At 34.8% G+C, this 12,906-nt stretch overlaps 1 non-coding gene and 1 pseudogene across 1 annotated transcript; both read left to right on the top strand.

Moving 5' to 3' along the window:
- The first annotated feature begins 360 nt into the window (after nucleotides 1-360).
- LOC129742273 (probable ATP-dependent RNA helicase DDX46) lies at nucleotides 361-10,682 on the top strand (annotated as a pseudogene).
- An 802-nt stretch (nucleotides 10,683-11,484) lies between these two features.
- Trnai-aau (transfer RNA isoleucine (anticodon AAU)) lies at nucleotides 11,485-11,558 on the top strand. The gene has a single exon. It is a non-coding gene; the product is annotated as a tRNA-Ile (tRNA).
- The last annotated feature ends 1,348 nt before the right edge of the window (nucleotides 11,559-12,906 follow it).

The following is a 12,906-nucleotide window of genomic DNA, read 5'->3' as shown; positions in this document are numbered from 1 at the left end:
CCCCTTCTTCTACTTGCACTGAAAAAAGAGAGGAGTCTGAACTAATCATTAAAATATTTCTCGTGTATCAATACCCTCCCTTGACTAATTTGGTTCCATTTGCTCGATTAGTTCTCGAGTTTTGTAAAAAATTGTGAGCTAGCCCCTTCCCCCTTTCTATTTGCTCATTGGAAGGAGGGGGGGGTTCCAAATATTCATAAAAACATTTCTTGACTTTATATACCTTCCCGTGCCAAATTTGGTTTCATTTGCATGATCAAGTTTCGAGATATGCCAACATTTGTCTTTTATTCGAGAGACTCCCTCCTCCGTTCCAGTAAGAGGGAGGGATCTCAAACCATAACTTTACTTTCCACTACAATGGCACACTGCTTGTACGAGGCATTGTCCAACCAATTACCTGATGAAATCAAAATGGTTATCAACATTGGTATGTGGAGTGTGTTTAGCCAGGTTAGATTAGGAAAAGATGAAAGTAGGTACCTAATTTAGTTCGAGAGTTTGTGAATTAAAAATCCCAGTAAAAACCAATTGCAGTATTTTATGAGATTGTATCTCAAATTGCAAGGATAAATAAAACAACAAACAAATTTTTAAAAAATAATAGGAACCTTCCCAGGCCTTAGAAGCACCTACCTGCCAAGTTTCAAGTAAATCGGGTTAGTAGTTTCCGAGTCTAAAGGGAATAGACAGACAGTCAGAAATCCGTTTTTATATATTTTAAATTAATCAAAATTAACATAGAACATAAAAATTGCATTAAACTTATTTAGTTGGCTCAATTATATTAGTTTTAAGCAGTTTAAAAAAGAATGTTCCTTTTTTTACCTTAAAACTAGTATAATTGAGCTAATCATTTTTTAATTTATTTTTTTATGTTTTAGATTCATTCAATACTTTTTTAATTTTGTTTATAATGTTGGTTATTTTTGTCCTATATATAATTTTTGTCATTTTAATTAGTTTTTTAGTTATTTTTGTCGTTTTTAGTCTTTTGTTCGTATTTGTTTTTTGTTGTTGTTTCGATTGTAGTCGTTTTACCGTATTTATGGCATTCGCGACTTTATATCAACGTTGCAGTTGGCGGAAAGTTATTGAAAAACTCATCCGGTACAACAGTGTTCGATGTTTACTCTTGGGCTCGAACTCGCAGACATCGGCTCAGAAGACGTATTTGCTTTGAATTTAATAAAAAAAAAGATTATTTTTGTCGTTACTCAAACTTTATGCAATTTTTATTAAATTTATCATTTTTGTTATATTCGATTAACATTAAAGAATCTAATTATATTAGTCCTGTAAATGCGGAAAATGCTGAGTAATGTTATTTAGAAAAAAAAACCGTTCGATTTTTGCGCATACGCCAAAATCAAACGGGGTCTGTATTTTAAAATCTGTTAAAAATATCTCAAGTTTATTTCCGTAATCAGGTTTCTTATTTATATGGAAATCAGAGTCAAGAAATAAGATCCAGTATTAAGAAAAAGTTGAGAATCATATTAAGAAACGATGAATTTTAGTTTCTGATTTCATTGTGACTTTTAGAAATAAAATCTACAATTCATTGTCAGATTTTTTAAGTTGTTGTTTGTACAAAATATTTTTATTCAATTTGAATCAAAATTTTTATAGGGAATGGGGTTTTGAATTATGAATCTTCCTGAATAAAAAATTAAGAATTAATTTCTGTAATGAATATTCTTTAAAAATGGAAAAAATTGCTTCCTATTTGAAAATTCCTTTTAAAATTTTCCACAGTATTTCAGGCTTCATTTGTAATTTCCATATTTTGCATAGCAAATGGAAAACTGTTTCAATAAAGACTACTACATATACGCCCCCTAGTTTATGCACTAGAACTTAGAAAGGAAAATAATGAGCATTCTAATTGTTGAAATACGGTTTATTCTTTATGTCAAAAAACACGTGAATTCAAAATAACAGCTCTAGCCTCCCATCCCTGACCGAGTTCTTCCTACGGCCCTATTTGTAACAAACCTGTATGACGCTTCTATCTTCAGCTTCCTTAGGCACTAAGTGAATTTCTTTTTGAGCATGAGTTAATCTACCTACATCCTTTATTCCGAAGCAGGCTTTTTTTCGATTTTTTTTTCTTCGACTTTGATTAGGGGAGAAGCGGGCTAAATGCGCATACTAAGGAGAATACTCATTCTCTCCCATATTCCAATAGAGAGGAGTCTGAAAACTATACGCACATGAGCGGACATCTGTTATATATACGCTGGAACAAATTTTCTGTTAAAATCTCTTACAGTGTTTGAGAAAATGATTTTATAATAAAAGTTGTCAAAATAGTCGATTTTCGAAATCGGGCGGGCGCATATTTATGTTTTCAGCTAGATTTCAATTCAATTTGCAATATTTTCGTAAAATTTAATTGAAAATGGTAGAAACTGATGTTAAGTATACTGCCGCTGCCGGCAAGTCTGTCCCATATGCAAAAACAACGAACCGAGAAAAACGGCTTTAAAGATTTTTATAAACTTTCGTGGATTTCTCGGTTGAAACTTTACCTTTTCAACTTCTTTCTTCACAGATATTAAGATAATTGTTGTAGAATTTCGTCTAATGTGTTTTTGATTTGGAAGTTGTTGATGCGGAGTAGCTGTCCCATATTTGGCTTTTCTTTTGTCAGTTGATCATTTGATTCTCTCTATCTGCGCTGTATTATTCACTTTACTGGTAGTTTACTGATAAAAATAAGTTTGAAATGATGTTTATGACATGTTAAATAAGAGAGTCAAAGATAAAGAAAGTTTATCGTAAGAATTGACTGGGTCTAAAATAAAATGAATAACAACTTTCCATGAATAAAAAACCTGTACCATCATATTTTGGAAAGTTTTTCGGTCGATTATCTTTTTAGAAAGACTATAAATACCTTCTCATTAAATTAATGCTGAATAAAAAACAGCAAAATATCTTGGCTGCAAATATTTGATAAGAAAAATCAATTCAATATGACTTAAGCGTGTGCTACCAGGTACGCGTATTTTTGTTCATAGATTTTATGAAAGTCCAAGCAGCAAGTAACAGCATGACAAAAACAAAAAAAAATATGGCTTTGTAGCTGACTATTTTCCATGTTTTACAAAGAACGATTCAATAAGCTTCATGCGAAATTTAAAAAAAAAACAGTTTGATGGAATTTACCCATTAGGCTAAACTTAGCTTGTAAAAATTATGAAGATTGTTATTTTTAACTTTACTGTACTGTTTTATCTAGTTTATCTTTCGCTATTTCAATGAATGCTTATTTTGTCGCACACATTGTATGAATATTTGTTAAATTAACGTAAATTAGAGGAGCAATTTTAAAGCATTCTGTATAAATAGACATATGGGACAGCTTTGCGGGTATATTTCATATGGGACAGACATGACTTGGTATTTTTTTCATATATGTTGAGAACAAAGTTATGAATGTTTTTAGTCTAAATTGAAGAACTAACTGTATTTGAACGATTTTTGAGATAAACTGAAAAATGACGAAAATGCATATGGGACAGTCTTGCGAATAGCGGCAGTATACGTCAAAACTGAAATTTGGGATTTCGATTACTATCAGCCATTTCGTCAATCGGCTGTATGCGCATATTACCGAATATGCACATTTAGAAACACTTTCCCCTACTCTGCCGTGTTACGCCGAAGTGACGTATAAACCATTTTCGTTTTGAGCGAATAAAAGCGATTTTCTCTTTTTCCTCTTTATTCGTTAATCTGAGACTTTTCATAAAATGTGATCTGTAGAATTTATGCATAGATAGATGACAAATGCAGCCTTTTGAAACACAACTCTTTATTTTGCGTAAAATTCATATAATTACTTCAAATGGATATACGTCAGTTCGGCGTATAAACGTTTGTTTTGATTAGACGATTCTCCGTCGGAGTGACGTTTATCCTTAGTCTTTTCGTGCAGTTGGAACAAATTTCGTTCTTAGTTAAAATGGCCAGTGCGTTGGATCTTCTTAAATTGTATTCGAGTGAGGAAGAAAATTTTAGTGATGCTGTCGGAGAAACTTCTCAAGGTATGTATTTCTTTGTACATAAAAAACAATTTCCCTTTGTTCGTTTGTGAGTTTTTTTATTTGACCTCAATTGCCCTCTCAGCCCTAGTTTTAGCGTTAAGAAAGACCTAGAGAACTGAAATTCGGTATAAGTGGGTGCTAATTATTACCAGGAATGAAGGAAAATGTCAGATTTGTAGATGTTTCATAATGTTTTACATTGGATTCAGATGAAAATTGACATACAGTTGCGTTCAAAAAAGAATGAATTTGCGCGAAGCGGCGTACCCACTTCCAACTTTGACAAGCTGCCATTTCTCTCTCGGTTGATATTTTTTCATGAAATTTTCACACAATTTAGTTCAACTATCTAATTAACGCTCTACGAAATTTGAAGTCTTTACAATGACTGGAAACAAAGATACAGCTATTCCCGTAAAAAAGGGAAATTTGGAATTGCTTCATTAAATATGCTGTATCTTTGACAATTTTCATTGGAAAATCATGAAATTTGGTCCAAAGATGTAAAAATGTTTGATCTAGTACCAGGTCAAGTTTCGTCAAAATCAAAGAACGTGATCAAAAATGGTGCCGGGTAGAAAATGAGGTTCATTGGACCAAATTTAAAGATTTTTCAATGAAAATTTTCAAAGATACAGCACATTTAGTGAAGCAATTTCAAATTTCCCTTTGTAACGGGAATAGCTGTATCTTTGTTTCCAGTCATTGTAAAGACTTCAAATTTCGTAGAGTGTTAGTAGGATAGTTGAACTAGATCGTGTGAAATTTTCATAAAAAAAATATCAACCGAGAGAGAAATGGCAGCTTGTCAAAGATTGTAGTGGGTGCGCAGCTTCAAGCTATTTCATTCTTTTTTGAACGCAACTGTATGTAAATTAGGCGGGGTAAACAATAGATTCAGGTATCAAATCTTGCATATTTTTGAGACGAAAATGCATACTCGGGGGTTTTGTGAGGTCTATGATTTTAGATTTTAGAAATAATGTCAGGAAAATCAGTCATCCGTATATATCCGTACATCCGTCTATACAGTTGTCTAACAGCGTTGTTGTGGAAACAGCGTCAGAAGTTGTAGTAGTTCCCATGAGCTATGGAGATTTTTTCACAAGCAGCTTTAAATTGAAGCAATCCGTTTTTAAGAAAGGTGCTCAGTGACCAAAATTGGCCGAAATCAAAGAGGTGAAATTCGTCAGAAGATCGTTTTCGTTTCATTATAAATCGTGCTTTAAAGGAGGAGATTGGAAGCGATTTTCATTATTTACGGTGAAACAACTCAAGGAAGTATCGCGCCCGGACTTTGACCTTCAACTTCGCTTCACTTTAGAAATGAAAATAGAGGAATAGAGGTTGAAAGAAAAAAAACGATTATAAAGAAACTTTGTCCACTAATGCCAGATAATAAGAAAGATTTTTGGGAAAAGCTCGAAGAAAAAAGTTTCTGGAAGAATTCTAATTTATAACTATTGTTTTTTTTTATGATTTTATTACTAAATAAATATTTGAATTTTTTAAACATTATCTCATTTTTGAAACCAGAATTCTTCTCGTTAATAAAACTCGAGTGCCCAGCTTTAAAAAAAAACAATATTGTTGCTTGACAAACAAACTTACCACAAACAAATGACCACACAAACAAATTTCTTTATAACAGAAACATCGCAAAATTAATGAACAATTAGTTTTGTTCTACAAATGTTAAATAATTTCTCGATTTTTTTTAATTAATGTAGATGTCGACGTTTGCATTCAAATTTAATTTATCAAAAAGGATCGACAACTTCTTTGTTTGAGAACCCTTTATTCTGAGGAAAGGGGGAGGGGGGGGGGGGGGGGGGGGAGTGTGACTTTTTTATTTTATTCGTAACCGATTGTCATGTTAAAATATGATTTTTTTTTTCAAATCTGAGGAATGTCGCCTGTAAATTATACGGGTTATTGAAATTGTTCTGTATTAGTTTCAACAACGCATGGATATACGTCACTTCGGCGTATAAATCGCAATTTTGGCGATTCGTTTTTATCGATTTTCTCAAAAACTGTTTGATATTTCCTAGATTTGTTGAAAGCATTTGATAGCTCATAGGAAAACGCACACAATAGCGTCAAAAAGTCAAAATCGAAAAAAATGGATATACGTCACTTCGTCATATCACGGCAGTACTGTGTGGTACACGATCGAACAATAAGAGATTCACTGTGTTATCTTATAATTGTATACGATATCTCGCACACAGGCACGTAAAAATGAAAGATCTTATACAATTTAGATCATTTTTACGCAACCTTTTGTAAACATTCCCGTGCGGGACTGTCTATTAGTTCGGATAGATAGCAGGGAATTCATTACTTGGCTCATATTTTCATTTGGGAATCAGTAAGTAGTTTCGTCCTTGATCTTGAATCACATCTCGCTTAAAGAATGGTGTTCGATATACACAGGTTAATCAACTGAAATGATCCAGTAGGTAGGTAATGGTGGATCGGAATGCACTGCCACAGAACATCGAGAGTGCTCGCACCGAAAGGGCGATCGATGACCGTTTTATGCACCATAATTAGGCATCTTTCCGATATTGGATTGGTAATTAAAGAGGTGTCTAGTTTAGCGATGATGAAGGGCAAGTCTGCATACAAGCCCATCTCTCTGAAACCTATTGATAGACACGTATGAAAGATCTAAGTATCTTGTTTTACCGCATCCCGTTCGAAGATGACGATTTGCAACCTTCATTGATTACTCGCTACCAGGCAGGACAGGAGGCAGCTCATCACTGATCGGAAAAAAGGTCCAATAATAGACGGCTAGGTTTATTTTCAGCTAACTTTGTTGCCCCTATATCACCACCTTCGATTTTCCAACGGCTCTCAACGAAATCAACGTGTTTACTTCTCAGGCCTATATCGCTGTTGGCTGAAAGCGTTTGCAGGCCACTGTTTTTGCACGTGATTAATTCCTTTGCGTCTTATCTTAAGCGGCGTCGTTTTTCGGCACCATTACTAACTACTCTTATTAATTACTCGGCTGAGTCGATTGGGAAAATAAGGTTCAGCCTTTTTATGATCTCTAGACCATATAGTGTAACTCTGATGTGCTGAAATCTTCTTCAAAACAGTTCTAAAAATGACCACTTAGAAGAAATTCAACCAGCAAAAGTAATAAAATCGACTCAGTTGAACGTTATGTTCCTCAGCGCGGCTTATGTTTATTTACGCTTCTAGCTACTTTCGGTTGTCGGTGGTAATATACAGTGGTGTGCTGTGAAAATTTTGAAAGAAAAATAAGTTGTTACCCGCATGATCAAATATCATACACTTAATCTTTAATATTATTCTGTTCTGATTACATGTATGGTAACTATTCGTGTAATCGTTCTAGTATCTTCTAATTTTCAACAATCTTTTGCGTTTTTTATGCGTCTTCGCTTAAAACGATATAAAAATATTATTGAAAGATACGGGTAATAATCTTAAAAATTAACCCAATTTTGGTGCATCCGAGTGTATCGTGTGTCTTCACTGCCAGTCAACAAAAAACAAGAGCGGGAATCGCAGGGAACAAAAAATGTTACCTCGCGGAAGACCGGAATCCTCGTGGAAAAGGAATCGGGTTCATCGGCACTGTGGAATATCCCGGAGTTACCTTTTGGTGGCGGTAGGAGTTGTAAGGTTAGTATTAATTATAAATGTTATTGAAAATTTATTTTGTTTTTTAAGGTTATGCAGTTCCGGATGCCACTGGTTCGGAGGATCTCTATCGATTGGAACAAAGGCATCGAAATCAGTTTGTGTTTACGGAGGTACTGGAATATCTGAACAGATTGCAGAACTGAAGCGGGGCGCAGAAATCATAGTTTGTACTCCAGGTCGAATGATTGATATGTTGGCAGCCAATTCTGGTCGGGTGACAAATCTTCGACGGGTCACCTACGTAGTGTTGGACGAAGCAGATCGCATGTTTGACATGGGTTTTGAACCTCAAGTAATGAGAATCATTGACAACGTTCGACCTGATCGACAAACCGTTATGTTCAGTGCAACATTTCCACGGCAAATGGAGGCACTAGCAAGGCGAATTCTCCAGAAGCCTATTGAAATTCAGGTCGGAGGTCGCTCTGTAGTTTGTAAAGACGTTGAACAGCATGTTGTTGTTTTAGAAGAAGACGCCAAGTTCTTCAAACTGCTGGAACTGCTCGGTTTATACCAAGAACTTGGTAGCATCATAGTATTCGTCGATAAACAGGAAAATGCTGATATTTTACTGAAGGACCTGATGAAAGCTTCCTATCCCTGCATGAGTTTACACGGTGGCATTGATCAATTTGATCGTGACTCGACTATCATTGATTTTAAGCAGGGTCGTGTCAAACTGCTTATTGCGACTTCGGTGGCAGCAAGAGGTTTGGATGTGAAGCAACTCATTCTCGTGGTTAACTATGACTGTCCCAATCATTACGAGGATTACGTTCACTGGTACATGATAGAAACACATTTATTGAAATGAAAAATTTAAGGATTAGTTTTGTTATTTTAGATGCGGACGAACAGGTCGAGCTGGGAACAAGGGATTCGCATGGACATTCCTAACACATGATCAGGGGCGGTTTGCCGGTGAAATTGTAAGGGCATTAGAGCTTTCAGGCGGCACCATTCCAGACGATTTGCGAATTCTCTGGGAAACGTACAAGACGGCTCAAGAAGCCGAGGGCAAAACCGTCCACACAGGGGGTGGTTTCAGTGGCAAAGGGTTCAAATTCGATGAACAAGAGGCTGCTGCTGTCAACGAACGTAAAAAGTTACAGAAGGCAGCATTGGGTCTGCAGGATTCAGATGATGAGGATGACCTAGAACAGGATATTGATCAGCACATCGAGAGCATGTTTGCTACCAAGCGAATTGTTAAGGAAGTAGAAGCCCCAGTTATAACGCAAACGATTGCAGCCCCAGTACCAACCACGACTAACTCAGACAAGTTGGAATTGGCCAAAAGGCTGGCTTCTCGAATCAATATGCAGAAAAATTTCGGATTGGAAGCCAAAGGCGCAACTCAGCAAGCTGCAGAAGCTATTCTCAAAGGTGGCAATACTCAGCAGCTTATTACGGCCAAGACTGTCGCTGAACAGCTGGCAGCAAAATTGAATAACAAACTGAATTATCAACCCAAGGACGAAGAAGAACCGGCCCCTGAATCAAACGAAACGGTCTTCCGAAAGTACGAGGAAGAGCTGGAAATCAACGATTTCCCCCAGCAAGCTCGATGGAAAGTCACGTCAAAGGTAGACTTTTTAAGTTTTCTCCCGATGAATCTTTTAATCTAAATTTGTTTCTGCTTTCAGGAAGCGCTGGCTCAAATTTCGGAATACTCCGAGGCTGGTCTCACGGTGCGCGGTACTTATGTGCCTCCAGGTAAGAGCCCACCTGAAGGCGAACGTAAATTTTATCTGGCCATCGAGAGTTGCAACGAGCTGGCGGTGACCAAGGCGAAGCAGGAAATTACGCGACTAATCAAGGAAGAGCTGCTTAAGCTGCAAGCCTCTTCACATCATATTATCAACAAATCGCGGTACAAGGTGCTGTAGAGGGATGTAAGTATATCATAAAATTTTCAATTATTAGAACTTCAACATAGGAAAACAATATTTAAAAGTTCGCAAAATATTACATTCAACTAATGGAAACGTTACTGTTTTCCTTATGCCGAAACGCCTTGCCAATTTCCAGCTGATGAAACACGAAAAATAAAAAAGTGTGTTATTTAGATAAAAGTCGTTTTTCGACTTTTGATTTATTCACGACTCTATACTTAAGATTCAATTGGTTATCTTGTATGATCAACAAAATTCGATATAAAAATTATTGCTTTTAATTTAACTACAGAGTGCTACAGATTAGACCCCTGGAAGATGAATCTTTTTATTGAATTTTTAACAGTATATTCAACCAAGTGGTTTGGATGAAATTATTTTTTTAAACCGGTAAAAATGTTGTTTTTAAACAACAATAATTTCACCTAAAATGTTTTCGAATCAGATGTTCAAATTTTGTGGTCATTTCAATCATCACACAGACATATTATCCTACACCTCATGTATAGGGAAAATCGTTGAACGAAGAACTAATTACTATTTTTCAGAAAACAATCACGGTTGTACTAAAAACTAACTAACATCGAAATTCTAACTGAAAAATAAGTTTTTTTAAATTTTATTTTAATTCTTAAATTTAAACTTCAGATAGCTCCGAAATCACAAATATTGATAAATATTTGTGATTTCGGTAAGATAGGTGGCAATTGTCATATAACGTTAAGAGGGTTTACAGTAAATAAACAAAATCACAATTAAATTTTATTATTATTTATATTGATTTTAATTTAACTTATGATCAATCCTCGGTTGTTCTCCTATGAAACCTTTCTCTGCTAAAACAGCTTAAAAGCAGCTACTACCCAACATCACACATACTACAGGTCTTATGGATTCACATACTTCTAGTGTTAAAATTGTGATTTTTTTCCTATTTGTTTTATATTTTTCAGGTAACAGAGAAGACAATCATTTAATGATCCACTAACGTGAGGCCTCATCTGGTGCAACGTTGTCAAAGATTAATTTCATTATCTTGGCGAGGAATTTTGAAAAAAAATGATCACCGCCGGAAATAACATTTGAAAAGCACGTTGGGCGGTTTGAGATCGTGCACTTCATTTGTAGAGGCAAGCGCAAATGTGCGTTACTTCTTTTGCGCCGATTTATTAATGGAGACTATGACATAACCTGCGTGTTGAGAGTTCGGCTAGTATACCAGGCAAAATCCAGCATACTAAAAGCTTTAATCACTTTTCGATGAATGTCAGACATTGAGTCGCTGCCAGATGCATCTGCTTAAAAGAATAAGAAGTTAAGATAAGAGTTGAAAACTTTATATAGGATTTTTAAGTTATTATAGGAAATATGTTTGTAACTACTATAAAATGACTATTTTAATTATAATAAAATAAAATAAAACTTATATTTTACATTTTTACTATCGAATTTATTTATATTCCTATTTATTACCAAGGATACCCCGAATCGTCCTGCCTAGATGGTTTTTTTATCTTTTAAATATTACTAAACGATGCCTTCTATCGTCACATTGCCCAAAAAATATCATTAAGTAAAGATTACACGTATCGTACTACTCAGGTCACGTCCGTTTTGGAAAAGAAAAAAGCAAAAAATTGAATCGTTTATTTACTTAACAACCCGTTCCCTGTATCGTTATTTGTGTCTAAACGATTCCATTTCATGAAAAAACGATTAGTATAATCGTTCATTAATAATCCAAAAACGATAAAGGAAATCTTTTGGGTGTCTTGGGAAGAAGATAATAGAGATCGTTAGTGTATGATACTGCTCCATGCGGGTAGAGAAAGGGCAACCCAACAAGTGGCTCCATAGCTCAGTTGGTTAGAGCGTCGTGCTAATAACGCGAAGGTCGTGAGTTCGATCCTCTCTGGAGCCATACATGTTTTTTCGTGGTTCCCTCGAATATATTTTTTTATTAATTTTTTTATTAATGACATTTTTAAATCAGATTCCGATAATTTTTAATATTGTTTAAAACAGCTGCGTAAGATATTCAATTCTAATACAAAAGCATATAAAATAGAAACATTTGGAATTGAACTGATCGTTTTTTGGTAGGAGCTGTACTTTTGATGGTTAACTAAGATAAAAAATGTTTCCACTTTAAAAAGTGGCTTTGGTACAGACTTCATTGGCGATTCATTTTCGGCGGAAGATGATAAAACCTTAGGTTCACACACACAAATTATATGAAGCTTTGTGGTTTGAATTTTAAAATATTTTTTCCTTAGATTTGGCCAATTTCCCGTGAATTTCACATTCGCTTGAAAAGGAAATTGTTGTATTCAGTTACTTTCTATGTGTTACATTATCAGTAGCAAACATATTCTTTCACGAAAACAAATATTTTACAGATACTACTGATCTTTCATAAGAAAGATTGAAAATCTTCAAAATATGGGTTTGTGAGACTTGGGGGCTTATTCTGCGACTCGAGTGACGTGACTTACGAAATTTCATATCGTTTTGCTGGCTTAAATAGCCTCTCTAGCCTCAAAATTTTCGTTCGGATGAGCTGTTATTGATCTTCAGAGCTCATCGATACACAAATTTCTTTTCTGAAGCATTTTATGCAGTCAGGAAGAAGACGTGAAATTTCGTGGGTCGCGTCACTCGAGTCGCAGAATAAATAAGCCCCATGGATTTTTAGGGTTAAAAAATCTAAATTGAGACAAAACCTTCATAGCACTCTTTGGTGGCGTACTTTGAATAATTGAACATTTAAACAAATATTTTATCGAATGAAAACTTTTAACGACTTTTATTCATCGGCTCAATGGGATCACCGCACTGTGTATATTGTATATGTCGAATAATATTGTATCAAATATCCGGGCAAACTCGGATAAAACAGGGCAATCTGGCAGCTTTAATTTATAAATATATGTACGTATATATAAGAAAGTGCCTCAAAAACAAAAGAAAATTTCCTTTGATTTTGAGACAAATAAAAATTCCTTCGAATCCAAACATTTTATTTTATTTTAAATAATAAAATGCGTTTGATTCAAAAGCCTTTTAATTTAGTTTGATTAAATTAACCTTTACTCCAACGGTATTTGTGTTTCAATTCAAAAGCATTCGTTCTTTGAATCTATTTTTTGTTCCTAAAAATTCTACAACATATCTATTACAAAAATGTTTTTCGTCATTTTGAGAATGAAAAGAAATCGATCATGGTTAAAAACTTTTTATTTCTCTATATTTACAATATCCATCCTTCC

This window comes from Uranotaenia lowii, chromosome 2, assembly GCF_029784155.1.
Source record: "Uranotaenia lowii strain MFRU-FL chromosome 2, ASM2978415v1, whole genome shotgun sequence".
In the NCBI taxonomy this organism is placed as follows: Eukaryota; Metazoa; Arthropoda; class Insecta; order Diptera; family Culicidae; genus Uranotaenia; species Uranotaenia lowii.
This window is presented reverse-complemented; position numbering and strand designations above follow the sequence as displayed.